The 15,298-nt window shown below is 37.1% G+C and overlaps 1 protein-coding gene and 1 pseudogene across 4 annotated transcripts in view; one reads left to right on the top strand and one right to left on the bottom strand.

Moving 5' to 3' along the window:
- The window catches only part of LOC118525368 (histone-arginine methyltransferase CARM1-like), a 283,358-nt gene that overhangs the window by 54,876 nt on the left and 213,184 nt on the right, over positions 1 to 15,298 (top strand). The gene's annotated exons all lie outside the window — the stretch shown is intronic.
- On the bottom strand, positions 8,447 to 8,598 carry LOC118525374 (U2 spliceosomal RNA; annotated as a pseudogene).

Here is a 15,298-nt window from a genome sequence, read left to right on the forward strand (position 1 = left end):
TCAGCCCAGTGGCACAGCTAAGGGTAGAATCTGTTCATACAGTTACATGATGCAAGTCATGCTGGTTTTTTTATCACTAATTTCTACCCCAAATGAGTTAGCTCATGAGTTAGCCATCATTCTAATGTGGTTAGCATAGACTGAAAATCCAAGACTCACCATTTGGGTGTTCTGAGCTCTTTTGGCCTGTATACAAGATCTTATAAATAACATATGGTACAAGTGTCACACATTGTGTCAAATATTACCCTTCCCCCACCAGTTGTAACTGATGATTCATCCCTTATGTAGAGCCACCAATAACAACACTCCAAATATAACCTCAGAAAATTTTGAATCAACAGATTTTTTTTTAAATGAAATTAAATCAAAGTGAGGCAGAGAGTGGGAACACAGAGCATTGTGTGGTTAGAGCTGAGCCCAGCTGGGTGGAGAACCAGGGATTCATAGAGTAAGTCCAGTAGTTATGCCGGGCTCCTGCATGGACCCCTTTTCAGAAAACCACCTTATCCCTCTCTTTCCATGTCTTTTTTTTTTTTTTAAGATTTTATTTATTTGACAGAGAGAGACACAGCGAGAGAGGGAACACAAGCAGGGGGAGTGGGAGAGGGAGAAGCAGGCTTTCCGCCGAGCAGGGAGCCCGATGCGGGGCTCGATCCCAGGACCCTGGGATCATGACCTGAGCCGAAGGCAGGCGCTTAACGACTGAGCCACCCAGGCGCCCCTCTTTCCATGTCTTTATCAAATGTTTATATTTCCATTCAGGACTGATCCCCTCCAACCCCCATCTAGAGATACATAATCCACATAACTAGTCATCTAAAATGACTACCTTGAAATGTTACACGATTGAGTACCTGTGATGGTTAATTCTGTGTGTCAACTTGCTTAGGTTAGAGGCACCAGTTGTTTGGCCAAACGCTAGTCTAGATGTTGCTGTGAATGCATTTTTTAGAAGTGAATAACATTTAAAATTAGTTGACTTTCAGTAAAACAGATTACCCTTTATGGTGTAAGTGAGCTTCATCCAATCAGTTGAAGCCCTTAAGAGCAAAGACTGAGGTCTCCCTAAGAAAGAAGGAATTCTGCCTCCACACAGCCTTTGGACTTCAGACTGCAACATCAGATTTTTCCTGGGTTTCCAGCTCACTGGCTGGTCCTACAGATTTAGGGCCTGCCAGCCCCCAGAATTGTGTGAACCAGTTCCTTAACATCTCACCCTCTACTGTTCTCTTTCTCTGGTGGAACATTGACTGTTACAGCACCCAAGAATTTTCCTTTGTGTTAACAAAATACATTTTAATTGAGTATATGTTACATACTGGACGTTATGCTAGATCTTATTCAAATTAACAATAACCCTATGGAGCGGTATTATTATCTTCACGTTAGAAGTAGAGAAACCAAAGCTCAGAGAATCTAAGCAACATACCTAGTTTCACATCCAGTTGGTTGGCATCTTGGACGCCATTTTGAAATTTTAAATCAAGCCATTTTTTTTTTAATTCAATCATCTTTGCAGAGGAATGGCTATTGCTTGGCTGTTTGTCAGGTAATTGCTTAGATGAGTGGGAAAGCAACCTTACCTTTTTTCCCCGAGGTTAATTGTGGCTAATAACCTGGTTACTAGGGCAGTGAGGTTTTTTTTAAAATTATTTTTTTATTATTTTTTTTCTTTGTTTCATCTGTGTGCATTTTATTTATTTATTTTTTAAGGTTATTTATTTATTTATTTATTTATTATTATGTTATGTTAATCACCATACATTACATCATTAGTTTTTGATGGTAGTGTTCCATGATTCATTATTTGCGTATAACACCCAGTGTTCCATGCAGGATGTGTCCTCTTTAATACCCATCACCAGGCTAACCCATCCTCCCACCCCCCTCCCCTCTAGAACCCTCAGTTTGTTTTTCAGAGTCCATCGTCTCTCATGGTTCGTCTCCCCCTCTGATTTCCCCCCCTTCATTCTTCCCCTCCTGCTATCTTCTTTTTTTTTTCCTTGACATATATTGCATTATTTGTTTCAGAGGTACAGATCTGTGATTCAACAGTCTTGCACAATTCACAGCGCTCACCATAGCACATACCCTCCCCAGTGAGTTTAATGGAACTCAGGAGTGGCCACCTAGCTTGTTAATCCTTTTAGATCTCATTCTAAACTTGTTGTTGTCCGAGGGAGTCTCAAGGGGAACAGCCCTTACTTAGGAAGGGAGAACCCAGGCCGAATGGTGAGAAGCAGCAGTCAATTAAATGTTGGTTTGGTTTCCTGCTGGGATGCATCTCAGGTGTGAGAGTTTGGGTGCCCATATTCCACCTGACCCCAAGAGAGATACTTTGATCAGCTTTGTAAACCAAGGGTAACTGGCCAGCTTGAGTTTCCTAGGATTTAGGCTCCCTTCAGTTGGGCACAATTAGTGTCTTCTCTGTAGATAGATGAATCAGCCAGTGCAAATGTCCCACCTCTGAAATTCTTCATACTCTGCTCTGATCTCTTGTAATTTATCTGTTTAATTTGACAGGTAAAGTAGTGCCCGGATGGAATGAAACCATTGTAGATTCTGTTAATTTAAAAATAATTTTTTATTGTGTTAAAATATACATAAGATAAAATTTACCATTAAAAACGTTTTTTAAAAGATTTTATTTATTTGAGAGAGAGAGAGAGAGTGAGAGAGAGCAAGCATCAGTGGTGGGGGGGAGGAGCAGAGGGAGAAGCAGACTCCCCACCTAGCAGGGAGCCCAACACAGGGCTCGATCCCAGGACCCTGAGATCATGACCTGAGCTGAAGAGAGAGACTTAACCAACTGAGTCACCCAGGCACCCCCCTCCATTTAAAATATTTTTAAGTATACAATTGGGTAGCATTAAGTACAATTACAATGTGTGCGATCATCACCACCATCCATCTCCAGCAGTTTTTCATTATCCCAAACAGAAACTCTGTGCCCACTAAATAATAACTCTTCACTCTTTCCTCACCTCATCCCTGGTAACCTCTATTCTACTTTCTGTCTCAGTGAATTTGCTATTCTAGGTATCTGTTATAAGTTAAATCATGTAATATTTGTCTGTGTCTGGCTTATTTCACTTAGCTTGATGTTTTCATGTTTCATCCATGTTGTAGCAGGTGTCAGAATTTTTTTTTTTTTAACCTACCCTGGTCCCACCTCTCTGCATGTATCAGAATTTTATTTAAGTCCCTGCTTTAAATTCTTTGGGCTATATATCTATAAGGGAATTGCTGGTTCATATTGTAATTCAATGTTTAACTTTTAGAGGAACCACGAAACTTTTCCATCATGACTACACCATTTTACATTCTCATCAGTAATGTCAGCAAGGTTCCATTTTGTCCACACCCTCACCAACACTTTTTTTTTTCTATTTGTTTGTTTTTATAGTAACCATCCTGGTGGGCATGAAATGGTATCTCACTGTGGTTTTGATTTGCATTTCTCCAATGGCTAGTGATGTTGAATATCTTTCATGTGCTTCTTGACAATTTGTATACCTTCTTTGGAGAAATGTCTGTTCAAGTCCTTTGCCCATTTTTGAATTGAGCTGTTTTGTTGTGGACGAGCTATAGAAATTCTTTATATATTCTGGATATTAATCCTTTACCACATATATGGAAGAAAATATTTTCTTCCATTCTTTGGGCTGTCTTTTGACTCTCTTGATGTTGTCCTTTGATGCCCCAAAAGTTTTTAATTTTGATGAAGTCAAATTTACCTATTTTGTTGTTGTTATTGCCTTTGCTTTTGGTTTCATTTGTTCTTTTTTATTTAAAGGATGATCTTATATAACTATCCTCTCTCCACATTGTAGATCCATTAACTTCTTGGACATCCAAAATGTGTTCTAGGCCTCCTTGAAAAACCGAATTTGTGCTTCTCGTGTCAAAAGAGTATGGCATAGTACAGTGATTAGAGCATGACTCTGAAGTTAGACTGTCTGCGTTTGAAATCTTTCCAGCCTCCCTCTTGTGTGAGTTTGGACAGATTCATTCATATTTCTGTGCCTCACTTTCATCATCTGTAAATTTGAGTTATAACAGTACCTAATTTATAGGGTTGTTGCGAGGATTCAATGAGGCAATAACATTAGTGTCTAGAATGTTGTTTATCAAATTGTATGAATCAGTGTATATTGGCTGTTATTATTATACCTTAGAAAGCAAGTGGAATTAGGTAGAACTGGTATAAAATACAGCACTAATATATTCTTTACAACCTCATGGAGAAACCTGTCAAAAGTTATATATTTTTTTCCAGATTTTTTTATTGCTCTTTCTTCTATCTTTGACCCTGTGTACCAGAGCTAGCTAACTTGCTTAACTTCAATAAAAACTTTGTCTATAGATGTTTACATAGAGCTTAAAACTTAATACCCCTAAAAAAATCAGAATGAGTAGGCACAGATCTCCTGACACAGAAAATAATAATTCCTCATGCTGTAAAACTGGAAAAAGTTTGACCATTTTTTCTTTTATTTTTAACTTGATCTTAAAAGATGTCAGACAATTTTCAGATCACATTTCTTTAGATAGAGAAGTGAAATATAAGATATATGATTTTATTACCACAAATTAGGATTGAACTCAATTGCCAGCTGGTTCTGCTAGATAACTAATTACTGTCAGAACACACGGTGGCCCACAATCAACTCCTTCTCAGCCAAAATCATTATTTTTTAACAGATGTTTTAATGATGTTTAATTGGTTTATATCTAGTTCCTATATGAAAGGTCAGCTCAAGGTGTTGCCTAGGGGTTAATTTTGCAATTAATTCATCTTAGAGGGTTCACCAGGAGGTTACATTGCTTAAAACTGATAATGCCAATTTTGAAATTTTTCCAGGAAAAAACTATCATAGCCATGCTCTTTCTGAAAGAAGTGTGGGCAGCCATTCTTTTCCCCTGTTTTGTTGGCTCTATTCACTCGTCCTCCTTCAGCTCCTTTGGCTCATCTCTTGTGAAGGTGGGCTGTCTAATTCTTTGGACAAGGATCTTGTTTTGACTCCTCAGTTTTTTTATATCAAGACATGTAACTTTTTTGTTTTTTGGGCAACAGTGAACGTGGGCACTCTAGTATCTTAAGAGAGACTTAAACACAACCATCTGCTGCTCAGAGTTTTTGAAACTCAACAATGTAAATTAATATGCATGGAGGTAGATGTCCAAAACCATTAAGCTAATCCCTTCCTGTAGATAGACTGAACTTTATCTTGGATAAAACTAGGCTATTTATGACTGAAGAACATTATTTTGATCCCTAGTAGAATAACTTTTAATTTAATTACAATTTCTCCAGAAATTCTCAACTTCAACCAAAAACTGTTAAGTAGCAGCTATATGAAACTTAATCTGATATATTTTATTGGCATGTTGAGAGCGTTGTCTGTCACACCACTGTTATGTTTTTATGAAAATTCAGGGGAGGAATTTATTTTGGTATCTCTGATTTCCATGAATAATTGATACATACTTAATATTCTGTATACTGTGGGCCATTGTCTGGTTGTGTTCATCTCTTTATGTAACAACCTATTAATCAAATAGGGAGGTCTGAGACAGATGGACAGCCCATTTCTAGCAAATATGTAAGACTGTGGGTTGTATCTCTGTGCTCATTCTGCCTTTAAGTGGAGAGATGGAATAGCCTATCGATTAAGAGGATAGTCTCTGAAACTGAATGGCTTTGGTTCAATTCCTAGTGCCCATATTTACTAACTTTGTGACTTTGCATAAATTAATTTCTCAGTTTTTGTGTGTTTCAATTCCCTTATCTGTAGAAAGGAGATAATAGTAGTATCTTTCTCATTGGTTTGTTGTAAGAATTAAATGAGTATCACATAGGGTGCCTGATGGCTCAGTCAGTTAAGCGTCTGTCTGCCTTTGGCTCAGGTCATGATCTCAGGGTCCTGGGATCGAGCCCCACATGGGGCTTCCCGCTCGGTGGGGAGCTTGCTTCTCCCTCTCCCTCTGCTGCTTCCCCTGCTTGTGCTCTCTCTCTCTCTCGCTCTGTCTCTCAAATAAATAAATAAAATCTTTTAAAAAATGAGTATCACATATAAAGCAGTTAGAACAGCTTATGATACATAAGATTTTCTATACATAAGTTTCATATTATTTTTGCTCTCTCACCATTGTTGCCAGTTCTTTTTTGTTTTTATTTTTATTACATTATACAAACACACACATAATCATTATTATTAGAATAGCACTACTTCTGAGAACTCTTTGGTGTAGGTGTCAGAATCACATCTTAGACTGCAGTAAGTAAAAAAATGACTAATGTAACAAAATTTCAAGAATGAACCTGCTTTAGGCATAGCAAGATCCAGGAGCTCAAATAATATTATTGTTTTTCACATTTGACTAATTCTGGTCCATTTTTAATGGAGTCAAAGATCACTTCTTGCCCTTTTATCACAGTTACTCTGTCCTGTGGGTTTATATAGACGCAAATTGGATTAAAATAACTTGACCCCACACTCTTTAACCAGAAGTTCCTCATTAAAAACCACACGAAGGGGAATGAACAAACTAATAAAATCTATTTCTACTAAAGATTTTTTCAAGACATTCAGAACCTTCAGAATGAGATAGTTAAATATGATACTAGTATCTTCAAGTTTTTACTCCTCTAATGAATACTACTTTTATTGGTACACAAATTTGTTTTGCTAAAACGGTAAGCATTATTTTGCCTCTACCATCAGAGAGTTTTCCAGCCTCATAATTTGAAAATTCCTTAACAACCCAGCCTGTGTTTCCAAAGAGAATAATTCTCCACAGTTAGCAGAGTTCACTTATGTAACTATCAAGTCATGTTTGTAGTTAACAGTAATCTGACTACTACATCCATGACCTAAAGACATATAGGCAAGGGGCCAAGATCACTAAATTTCTTCTTCTGTGTCAACTCTGATCAGTTAGTAATGCCTGATTGGCACTGTGTTGAGAAGGATTCTGTGACTGTATCGGCCAGGTGGGAAGGAGTGCCCTGGTGGATTAGTATGATCTGCCTTGAATCGGGAAGTTATCATATATTTGTCATCTCTATTTTACACTCTCAGTTTGAAAGAGCTACTGATTATTGTTAAGGAGCCCATGGAGTTCTTATATACCTACGTAAAATAATTCCAAGATGTTCATCATCTGTGTTACATGTAAAAATCTGAAGAGTTAGAAATACTGCAGTCTTCTTGATAGAATTATTAGTAATTAGAATTGCCACTTAGAAATTCCACTTTAACACAACTGTTACTATTAAAATGTATTCTCTTTGCTTTCCTATTTAGAAAACAGTTGAATAAAAAATGATTGCTTTATTCAAAACAATTCAAAACAATTCAAAATAGAAAGTCATTAGGTTTCCCAGATGATTAGAATTTGACACATATGGATATTAAAAAGAAGTTTGGGTAGAGGTAAATAATTATCTCTTTTGAAGATAATTATTAAAAACCAATTCATAACTTGCTTTCAAAATACTGCTTTCAAAATTACATTCTATCTGTAGATACAGATTGGGTGTTCTGATGCAGTTTTAATAAAAATATCAGATAAGATACACGTGGCTATTTCAAAATTTATATTTTAAGTTGTATTCCGGATTAATATGCTTTGACTTTATAAAAATAGTTATCGCCACAGATCCTCAATTTTTAAAGATAATACCACTTACAGATATTTTCACCTAAATTTCCATAATTATTATCAAACTTCCTTTTGTCCCCAAATATTTGAAAATAAAAATTTTATATTGAGTGAACATCCATATACCCAAACTCTAGATTCTATCATTAACATTTTGTTATACTTGCTCTATCACATCTATTTATGTATTTATTTATTTTTTAAGATTTTATTTATTTATTTGACAGAGAGGGAGAGAGAGAGGCAGAGGGAGAGGCAGGCTTCCAGCTGAGCAAGGAGCCCAGTTCTGGACTCGATCCCAGGACCCTGAGATCATGACCTGAGCCGAAGGCAGACGCTTAACCGACTGAGCTACGCAGGCGTCCCTGTCACATCTGTTTATTAATCCATTCCTCTATCCATTGATAAATGCACCGTTTTGTTTTTCACACATTTTAAAATCAGCTGTATGCATCAGTACATTTCACCCTAAGTACTTCAGCACATATACTATAAAGTTTGATATTTGTTTACTGATTATTTTTCTTTTGGTAAAATTTACATGAAACAATGTATAAATCTTATGTGTACCATTTGATGAATTCTGATAAATGCTTCTGTCCATGTAACACAAACCCTATCAAGATAGAGAACATGACTGTCACCCAAGAAAGTTTCTCAGTCTTGTACTGCTCCCCCCTCCCCTGCAGAGGCAACCACTATTCTGACATTTTCCCCCTTGAATTCAAGTTTTGCCTGTCTTCTATGTAGAATTGCACAGTACGTACTCTTCTGTGTGAAGTCTGTATTACTCAACATAATAGTTCTGAGATTTATCCATGCTGTTTTGAGTATTAGTACTTTGTCCTTTCTTAGCTGGGTTGTAGTCCATTAAACTGATAAGAACAGATACTACGCTTGATCTTAGCCAAAAGGCCGAGAAGCGATGGGTTGTAGTCCATTATGTTAATATACGTCAGTTTGTTTATACATTTTTATTGATGGACACATAGGCTCTTTCAAGTTTCTGGCTATTATAAATAAAGCTGCTGTAAGTATTCTTGTACATAAAATGCCTTTTTAATGGACCTATATTTTCAGTTCTCATGCAGAAATACCTAGGATTGGAAATTCTGGGTCAGAGGATAGATATATGCTGAGTTTTTAAAGAAAATTTTCTGTTTATCTCAGTGATTCTGGAAAATTGGACAATATTTTAGGGTTTGATAAATCAACTAATGTTTAAAAATACAAAAAACAAATATTCCTTGCTCTATACCTCACAGTGAACAACTAATCAGTCTGCTGTCATTATTTCAAGATATGCTCATGCCTTTTGCTGATGACATAAATTGACACATTAACTCCATTTGTTCTTAATGAAAGCCCAAATAAAACTCTATCCTTCTCAGAGCTTAATGAAGGTGTTTAATTCTGACATGGAGTAATTGTGTCTTTTCCCAATCAGCAGAAAATAAATGAATATAATTTTCTTAACATTTTGATATTTGTAACTATTTCTCTGTGGTGTTGAGAGATAACAAAAGAAATTTCCAGAAATATATATTAATAGGAAAATCTTGAAGCATCCAGTCATGCCTTATCCAAGCATACTGGTGCTTTCATAGGCAGGTTTTCTTCATGGTTATGATTTTTTTGGCCTTTTCTAATTATTGAAGTAAATGTATATGAAGTGTATGTATTCACATACAGTGTTATATTAGTTTCAAGTGTACAGTATAATGATTCAAAAATTCTATACATTATTCAGTGCTCATCATGATAAGTGTATTCTTAATCCCCTTTTCTACCCATCCTCCCACCCACCTGCCTTCTGGCAATCACTAGTTTGTTCTCTGTATTTAAGAGTGTGTTTTTTTGTTTGTTTGTTCGTCTCTTTTTTCTTCTCTTTTTTTAAATTTCATATATGAGTGAAATTATATGGTATTTGTCTTTCTCTGCCTGACTTGTTTTACTCAGCTTTTTACACTCTAGGTCCATCCATGTTGCAAATGTCAGGATCTCATTCATGTTTATGGATGAATGATTTATATTTTATATATATATGTATATATAATACATCCCCCCCACATCTTTCTTTTTATTCATCTATCATTGGACAAGGGTTGCTTCCATATTTGGGCTGTTGTAAATAATGCTGCAATAAATATAGGGGTGCATGTATCTTTTTGAATTAGTGTTCTTGTATTCTTATGTGAATACCCAGCAGTGAAATTACTGAATCATATGGTAATTCTGTTTTTTTATTTTTTAAGGAATGTCCATACTGTTTTCCACAGTGGATGCAACAGTTTGCATTCCCACCAACAGTGCATGAGGGTTCCTTTTTCTCCACATCCTCACCAATACTTGTTATTCCTTGTCATTTTTATTGTTGGCATTCTGACAGGTGTAAGGTGATATCTCATTGTGGTTCTGATTTGCATTTCCCTGATGATGAGTGATGTTGAGCATCTTTTCATGTATCTATTGGCTGTCTGTATGTATACTTTGGAAAAAAATGTCTATTCAGGTCTTCTGCCCATTTTTTAATTGGATTATTTGTGGTTTCTTGGTGATGAGTTATATAAGTTCTTTATATATTTTGGATATTAACCCCTTTTCAGATTTATCATTTGCAAATATCTTCTCCCATTCTGTAGGTTGCCTTTTTGTTTTATTGATGGTTTCCTTCACTGTGCAAAAGCTTTTTATTTTGGTATAGTCCCAATAGTTCATTTTTGCTTTTGTTTCCCTTGCCAAAGGAGACATATCCAGAAAAAAGTTGCTGTGTCGATGTCAGAGAAATTACTACCTACACTCTCTTATCAGTTTTATGGTTTCAGGTCTCACATTTAGGTCTTTAATCCATTTTGAGTTTATTTTTGCATATGGTGTAAGAAAGTAGTCCAGTTTCATTCTTTTGCATGCAGCTGTCCAGTTTTCCCAACCCAATTTGTTAAAGAGACTGTCTTTCCCCCATTGTATATTCTTGCCTCCTTTGTCATAGATTAATTGACCATATAATCATGGGTTTATTTCTGTATTCTCTCCTCTGTTCCATTGATCTATGTGTCTATTTTTGTGCCAGGGTATATGTTGAGTTTTATAAGAAACTGCCAGACCGTTTCTATAGTGATTATACTGTTTTGCATTCCAACCAATGATGCAGGAGAGTTCCAGTGCTTGACATGCTCACCACTAGTGTTATCAGCCTTCTTTTTTTTTTATTATGTTATGTTAATCACCATACATTACATCATTAGTTTTTGATGTAGTGTTCCATGATTCATTGTTTGCGTATAACACCCGGTGCTCCATTCAGTATGTGCCCTCTTTAATACCCATCACCCGGCTAACCCATCCCCCCACCCCCTCCCCTCTAGAGCCATCAGTTTGTTTCTCAGAGTCCATAGTCTCTCATGGTTTGTCTCTCTCTCTGAATCCCCCCCTTCATTTTTCCCTTCCTACTATCTTCTTCTTTATTTTTAAACATACAATGTATTATTTATTTCAGAGGTATAGGTCTCTGATTCAACATTCTTACACAGTTCACAACGCTCACCATTGCACATACCCTCCCCAATGTCTATCACCCAGCCACCCCATCCCTCCCACCCCAACCACTCCAGCAACCCTCAGTTTGTTTCCTGAGATGAAGAATTCCTCATATCAGTGAGATCATATGATACATGTCTTTCTCTGATTGACTTATTTTGCTCAGCATAACACCCTCCAGTTCTATCCACGTCGTTGCAAATGGCAAGATCTCATTCCTTTTGATGGCTGCATAATATTCCATTGTATATATATATAGCACATCTTCTTTATCCATTCATCTGTTGATGGACATCTTGGCTCTTTCCATAATTTGGCTATTGTGGACATTGCTGCTATAAACATCGGGGTGCACATACCCCTTCGGATCACTACATTTGTATCTTTGGGGTAAATGCCCAGTAGTGCAATTGCTGGGTCGTAGGGTAGCTCTATTTTCAACTTTTTGAGGAACCTCCATACTGTTTTCCAGAGTGGCTGCACCAGCTTGCATTCCCACCAACAGTGTAGGAGGGTTCCCCTTTCTCTGCATCCCTGCCAACATCTGTGGTTTCCTGACTTGTTAATTTTAGACATTCTGACTGGTGTGAGGTGGTATCTCACTGAGGTTTTGATTTGAATTTCCCTGATGCCGAGTGATGTTGAGCACTTTTTCATGTGTCTGTTGGCCGTTTGGATGTCTTCTTTGGAAAAATGTCTGTTCATGTCTTCTGCCCATTTCTTGATTGGATCATTTGTTCTTTGGGTGTTGAGTTTGATAAGTTCCTTATAGATTTTGGATACTAGTCCTTTATCTGATAAGGCATTTGCAAATATCTTCTCCCATTCTGTCGGTTGTCTTTTGGTTTTGTGGACTGTTTCTTTTGCTGTGCAAAAGCTTTTTATCTTGATGAAGTCCCAATAGTTCATTTTTGCCCTTGCTTCCCTTGCCTTTGGTGATGTTTCTAGGAAGAAGTTGCTGCGGCTGAGGTCGAAGAGGTTGCTGCCTGTGTTCTCCTTTAAGATTTTGATGGACTCCTGTCTCACATTGAGGTCTTTCAACCATTTGGAGTCTATTTTTGTGTGTGGTGTAAGGAAATGGTCCAGTTTCATTCTTCTGCATGTGGCTGTCCATTTTTCCCAACACCATTTGTTGAGGACACTGTCTTTTTTCCACTGGACGTTCTTTCCTGCTTTGTCGAAGATGAGTTAACCATAGAGTTGAGGGTCCATTTCTGGGCTCTCTATTCTGTTCCATTGATCTATGTGTCTGTTTTTGTGCCAGTACCATACTGTCTTGATGATGACAGCTTTGTAATAGAGCTGGAAGTCCGGAATTGTGATGCCACCAGCTTTGATTTTCTTTTTCAACATTCCTCTGGCTATTTGGGGTCTTTTCTGGTTCCATACAAATTTTAGGATTATTTGTTCCATTTCTTTGAAAAAAGTGGATGGTATTTTGATGGGGATTGCATTGAATGTGTAGATTGCTCTAGGTAGCATTGACATATTCACAATATTTGTTCTTCCAACCCATGAGCATGGAACGTTTTTCCATTTCTTTGTGTCTTCCTCAATTTGTTTCATGAGTATTTTATAGTTTTCTGAGTACAGATCCTTTGCCTCTTTGGTTAGATTTATTCCTAGGTATCTTATGGTTTTGGGTGCAATTGTTAACAGGATCGAATCCTTAATTTCTCTTTCTTCTGTCTTGTTGTTGGTGTATAGGAATGCCACTGATTTCTGTACATTGATTTTATGTCCTGCCACTTTACTGAATTCCTGTATGAGTTCTAGCAGTTTTGGGGTGGAGTGTTTTGGGTTTTCCACATAAAGTATCATATCATCTGCAAAGAGTGAGAGTTTGACTTCTTCTTTGCCGATTCGGATGCCTTTGATTTCTTTCTGTTGTCTGATTGCTGAGGCTAGGACTTCTAGTACTATGTTGAAATGCAGTGGTGATAGTGGACATCCCTGCCATGTTCCTGACCTTAGGGGGAAAGCTCTCAGTTTTTCCCCATTGAGAATGATATTTGCTGTAGGTTTTTCATAGATGGCTTTTATGATATTGAAGTATGTACCCTCTATGGCTATACTCTGAAGAGTTTTGATCAAGAAAGAATGCTGTACTTTGTCAAATGCTTTTTCTGCATCTATTGAGAGGATCATATGGTTCTTGTTCTTTCTTTTATTAGTGTATTGTATCATGTTGATTGATTTGCAGATGTTGAACCAACCTTGCAGCCCAGGGATAAATCCCACTTGGTCGTGGTAATTAATCCTTTTACTGTACTGTTGGATCCTATTGGCTAGTATTTTGGTGAGAATTTTTGCATCCGTGTTCATCAGGCATATTGGTCTGTAATTCTCCTTTTTGATGGGGTCTTTGTCTGGCTTGGGGATCAAGGTAATGGTGGCCTCATAAAACGAGTTTGGAAGTTTTCCTTCCATTTCTATTTTTTTGGAACAGTTTCAGAAGAATAGGTATTACTTCTTCTTTAAATGTTTGGTAGAATTCCCCTGGGAAGCCATCTGGCCCTGGGCTTTTGTGTTTTGGGAGATTTTTGATGACTGCTTCAATTTCCTTAGTGGTTATAGGTCTGTTCAGGTTTTCTATTTCTTCCTGGTTCAGTTTTGGTAGTTGATACATCTCTAGGAATGCATCCATTTCTTCCAGGTTATCGAATTTGCTGGCATAGAGTTGCTCATAATATGTTCTTATAATTGTTTGTATTTCTTTGGTGTTGGTTGTGATCTCTCCTCTTTCATTCATGATTTTGTTGATTTGGGTCATTTCTCTTTTCTTTTTGATGAGTCTGGCCAGGGGTTTATCAATCTTGTTAATTCTTTCAGAGAACCAGCTCCTAGTCTCGTTGATCTGTTCCACTGTTCTTTTGGTTTCTATTTCATTGATTTCTGCTCTGATCTTTATTATTTCTCTTCTCCTGCTGGGTTTAGGCTTTATTTGCTGTTCTTTCTCCAGCTCCTTTAGATGTAGGGTTAGTTTGTGTATTTGAGACCTTTCTTGTTTCTTGAGAAAGGCTTGTATTGCTATATACTTTCCTCTTAGGACTGCCTTTGCTGCATCCCAAAGATTTTGAACAGTTGTGTTTTCATTTTCGTTTGTTTCCATGAATTTTTTAAATTCTTCTTTAATTTCCTGGTTGACCCATTCATTCTTTAGTAGGATGCTCTTTAGCCTCCATGTATTTGAGTCCTTTCCGAATTTCCTCTTGTGATTGAGTTCTAGTTTCAAAGCATTGTGGTCTGAAAATATTCAGGGAATGATCCCAATCTTTTGGTAGCGGTTGAGACCTGATTTGTGACCTAGGATGTGATCTGTTCTGGAGAATGTTCCATGGGCACTAGAGAAGAATGTGTATTCTGTTGCTTTGGGATGGAATGTTCTGAATGTATCTGTGAAGTCCATTTGGTCCAGTGTGTCACGTAAAGTCTTTATTTCCTTGTTGATCTTTTGCTTAGATGATCTGTCCATTTCAGTGAGGGGGGTGTCAAAGTCCCCCACTATTATTGTATTGTTGTAGATGTGTTTCTTTGCTTTTTTTATTAATTGGCTCATATAATTGGCTGCTCCCATGTTAGGGGCATAGATATTTACAATTGTTAGATCTTCTTGTTGGATAGACCCTTTAAGTATGATATAGTGTCCTTCCTCATCTCTTATTATAGTCTTTGGTTTAAAATCTAATTTGTCTGATATAAGGATTGCCACCCCAGCTTTCTTTTGATGTCCATTAGCATGGTAAACGGTTTTCCACCCCTTCACTTTCAATCTGGGGGTGTCTTTGGGTCTAAAATGAGTCTCTTGCAGACAGCATATCAATGGGTCTTGTTTTTTTTATCCAGTCTGACAGCCTGTGTCTTTTGATTGGGGCGTTTAGCCCATTTACATTCAGGGTAACTATTGAAAGATATGAATTTAGTGTCATTGTATTGCCTGTAAGGTGACTGTTACTGTATTTTATCTGTGTTCCTTTCTGGTCTCTGTTCCTTTTAGGCTCTCTCTTTGCTTAGAGGACCCCTTTCAATATTTCTTGTAGGGCTGGTTTCTTGTTTGCAAATTCATTTAGTTTTTGTTTGTCCTGGAACC

This window comes from Halichoerus grypus, chromosome 14, assembly GCF_964656455.1.
Source record: "Halichoerus grypus chromosome 14, mHalGry1.hap1.1, whole genome shotgun sequence".
Lineage (NCBI taxonomy): Eukaryota > Metazoa > Chordata > Mammalia > Carnivora > Phocidae > Halichoerus > Halichoerus grypus.